This window comes from Alosa alosa, chromosome 1 (genome assembly GCF_017589495.1).
Source record: "Alosa alosa isolate M-15738 ecotype Scorff River chromosome 1, AALO_Geno_1.1, whole genome shotgun sequence".
NCBI lineage: Eukaryota > Metazoa > Chordata > Actinopteri > Clupeiformes > Clupeidae > Alosa > Alosa alosa.
In genome coordinates this window covers 842953-847517 of record NC_063189.1, presented here as the reverse complement: position 1 = coordinate 847517, position 4565 = coordinate 842953, and positions in this window count along the sequence as shown.

Sequence of the window (4565 nt, the reverse complement as noted above, 5' to 3'; positions counted from 1 at the left end):
CAAGCCCCGGTAAGTAACGGAGAGCGGTCTTGACCTCTCTTAACTTCTATACGCAACTGTGGCCGCGAATGTGTCGCATTCCATGAGGCTGTATTATATCACATTAGTGTGTTGAATAAACTAATCTGTAATTCGCCCTTGATATATAAATCGAAACTATTATAGAGTGAGTGATGCGAAGTTAAAAGGCAGTTGCTCATCTCCTCATGCAGCCCCTATTGGCCTGGTCAAGTCCTGAACCCTGGTCATCTTCTAGGCTACTAGCCTACTTCTTCTGAACCCTGGTCATCTTCTAGCCTACTTATTTGGGTCACACAATCAGCTGCACACAAGTGTGTGTTACTGATATACAGGCTTATATTAAGATGTTTTATTAAGGTTGAAATAGCAGTGAGGTGTCTTTCTAGTGGCTAAAGTGTGTGTGTGTGTGTGTGTGTGTGTGTGCTACTGAGATAAGCTTACATTGAGATTTTGTTCTGTGTGTCTGTGTGTCTAGGTGTCTAGGCTATTTTATGTCATCAAGTAGGCTATGTGTTTTTGTCTAAGCTGGTATGTTGCCCTCTGAAATTCTGAAATTAAAAAAAATAATGATAACTGGACAAATGTGGAGATTCTGAAACTGTTTTTGTGAAAGTGACAAGAGGAGAGTGTGTGTGTATGTGAGAGAGAGATAATTTGAGAGAGTGTGTGTGTGAGAGAGAAAAGAGAGTTTGAGAGTGTGTGTCTGTGTGTGAGAGAGAGAGCTTGAGAGTGTGTGTGTGTGTGAGAGAGAGAGAGCTTGAATGTTGAATGAGTGGCAAATTGGTCGGGTAATTTGGGACATCAGGCAAAATGGACGAATAAGGTTTTACATCTTGGATTCTTCAAACACAGCAACCAATCACCGAACACATTATTGCCTTATTGCAGATGTCTACAGATCTACAGATATGAAACAATAATTTTGATTGGTCTGGTTCCAGTTAAGGATGCCATGTGGCATGTTGATTTGCTCTGTTTAGTATATAAATATATATAGGTTATAAATTAGGGATGCACGATATATCGGCGGCCGATATATTATTAGCCAATAAGTGAAAAAATGAAAATATTATTATCGGTCCGATAACAGAATTCTGGCCGATATTTAGTCCTAATTTAGGCCTACGTAAGGTCAGTCTGGCTACACTGAGCTACTTGAGCTTGGTTGGCTATACTTTTTCCTCAATATAATGTCAGCGGTGTGAATGTATTTCACCACTCTAACAAAATCTTTGGATATGCCTTCATTTGGGAATCTGTGCATCTCAAAATCCTCTCGTGAATGATCCGCCATTTAACCTTAACAGAGCGGAGCTCAGCCCTATCTAGAGCCGTCTTGTGCTGATGTGTTTGCACTTTACCGCGCTGGTCGGGGAAACAAATAAACAAACTCGTTAGTGGGACGAGTACATAAGTAGGCCTAGTTCTACAGTAAGTTGTGTTTTAGTATTATATTTGCATTACTTTAGCTTGGGTTTTGTATTATTACCTAGAAATATGCTAACCATTCCTGCTTCAGTTCCAGACAGGTCATCATAATAGGTTATTAAAACCTTCGGGTCTAACTCCTTTCATTTCTGCTGCAGCAGGTTGTGCGCAACAGAGTAGACGGACATAAGATACAGTCTGAGGAGTTGCAGCTTTATTCCCGCAGTTGAAACTAAACCTAAGTTTCCCTCACAAACTCTGATTTGGTCGCTATACTGTAGCTTATTCCAAGCGGAGCCGTTTATGAGCGTAGTCCTAAATGAAAACGATTCAAACTCTCTAGCCACTCACTCGCAATTCACTGACGTCAGTTTCACTTAAAGGAGCCACACATACTATAGGGCTAGGCTACTGTTATGTTGTTGACTGCCGTACTATTGAGGACTATTATGAGTTCTGTCCATCATTTGGTGGTAGGTAAAATTACTGCAATAAAATTATGCTTATTAAATGCTTTCCCCAAATCACTTTTCACAATTTGATTTTCAAGAGTAATATTATCGGTTATCGTATAGGTATCGGCCACAACAAACCAATAAATATCGGTTATCGTTATCGGCCCTAAAATTCCAAATCGTTGCATCTCTATTATAAATATATAGGTTATATATATATATATATATATATATATATATATATATAATATCCAATATATTGCAGCCACACTAGTGAGGGTACAACACCAACACATGCTTTAGGATGTTGGATTGGACTGATTTGTAGGCTAATAATAATAATAATAATAATAATAATAATAATAACAATAAAAAGAATATGAACCATTTGAGTTTTTATGGGTTTGAGTGGCTGTCCCATGCGTATGATACATTTAGAAAAAGAAATTCTGTGAAAATGGGTGGATTTGGATAAAACATTTATGCATTGTGTGTGTGTGTGTGTGTGTGTGTGTGTGTGTGTGTGCTGGAGCAGTGTAAAGGTAACACGTGTGTGTGTGTGTGTGTTGGAGCAGTGGAAAGGTAACGTGTGTGTGTGTGTGTTGGAGCAGTGGAAAGGTAATGTGTGTGTGTGTGTTTGTGTGTGTGTTGGAGCAGTGGAAAGGTAACGTGTGTGTGTGTGTGTTGGAGCAGTGTTAAGGTAACGTGTGTGTGTGTGTGTGTGTGTGTGTGTGTTAAGGTGACGTGTGGATTCAGGATGAGTCTCCTGCACTTCGCCGTGTTGCTCTCAGCTGCCTGGTTCCTGGCCCACGCAATCAGAGGTGAGTACACACACACCACACACACGCACACACACACACACACAGCTCTGTCTCTCCACTCCACACACACACACACACACACAGCTCTGTCTCTCCTCACTCCACACAGGTTTTGGGGGCAGCAGGCTGTCTCAGACTTAGTGTTTGCGTGCTGAAAATCTCAGTTTGCCACAAAGGCACACAAACACAGGGAGAAAGAGAGGAGCGAGGGCAGGAGGGAGGGAGAGAGAGGGAGGGCAGGAGGGAGGGAGGGAGAGAAAGAGAGGGAGAGAGGGAGGGAGGAATAGATGTGGACCTAAAACTGCTACTGTTGCTAACTAGCTAACTAACTATCTGACCAACATGCTAATTGACCAACAGCAGTCGCTAATGGAAACTACAGCTATACTTTTGGGTGTGTGTATGAGAGAGAGGTACTTTTGTGTTTGTTGTGTGTGTGTTTTGTCATTGATTGCATCTCTCATTTGTCTGATTGTTTGGTGTGGGTATTTGTGACTATCTTGAAGTAGTTGTGTGTGGGTTGTGTGTGAGCCCGGAGTGGGTAATCGGGAGAATCAGGAGAACTCCCGGTGTGCCACTTCACTTCTGGGCCGGTCGAGGGAAAAATATTGACATTTGCCACGTTAATCTATCTTCTCTTAAAATTGGCTACACACGTTCGCATTCTATGCCTAACACCGCAGCCTCTGCATGGGTTGTTCTACCCTCCCAAGAAGAGTTAATTGGTTGGGTCCACATAGCCCGTCTTTTCTAAAATGTTTTCTCAGATACCAGCCGGCTGGCCCTACCGTAGTGATAAGCGTCAGGGAGGATGGATGGTAGAAAGAGGTCATGAGGGACTGAAAAGGCCAGGTAAATAAGACAAAAAGTATTGGAGGAAAATGCTGCCAAATATGCCAAGCTTCCAGATTTTTTTTTGAAGAAGAAGATAGACATAATAGTGGCAACTGGTAAAGAGAGATAGCCATGATTATAGCGGCGTAATTATTGGGCTAATACTGGACGTTGTAGCGTTGTCAACCTATTCGCATCCAATATGGCGATTCATAGACTTTGCAAAAATTATGTAAATATTGATAACAAAACTCAAGCTTGATCTGTGCATGCAGTAGCCTACACCGAAAACAAAAGTAGCCTCTAAGCAGCAGATCAGCAGTCCCCAGCTGAAAATGATGAGCCTGAAATTAGCTATGACTACAGGGACAAGTAGAAAGGTTAATAGAGTTAACCATATGATTTAAAGTTATTTTGTGTAAGAAAGAACAGTAGGCTATGACAGATCAACCTTTATACCTTGTTTGCTCAGAAGTGGGTGTAGTAAAGGAGCAAATCACCAAACAACAACATGATAGCTGACCCATGCAGAAAAAACATGTAAACAATACAGTAGTTCAATATGCCTCTTAGTGGAATTGTGGGATACATTTCAAATGCTTTATTTCTTCCTTCCTGTTTTTGTTAACTTATCAACCTATCCTTGTGGAATAGTGGAATATTGGTAGCCTATAATAAAAACTATACAGGATAGTAAGAGCTGAAATGCTCCACCGCCACTAAAAAAGTGGGCCAGTCTTGGGACAGAAACTCCCGGGCTGAAAAGTGGCCCCACTCCGGCCCTGTGTGAGTGTGTGTGTGTGTGTGTGTGTGCGTGTGTGTGTGTGTGTGTCTCCATACACATTGTGTGTCTGAGCTGTTTTCCGGGGCATGGACCAGGAATGACAGTACTGATTTGATTTGGGACCCCCACCACCTTGATGCCATCAGTAATATTGAATACTGAGTGATCATTAACATCAGTGGCGATCCTAGTCTCTGCTCGACCCTCCACACACACACACAC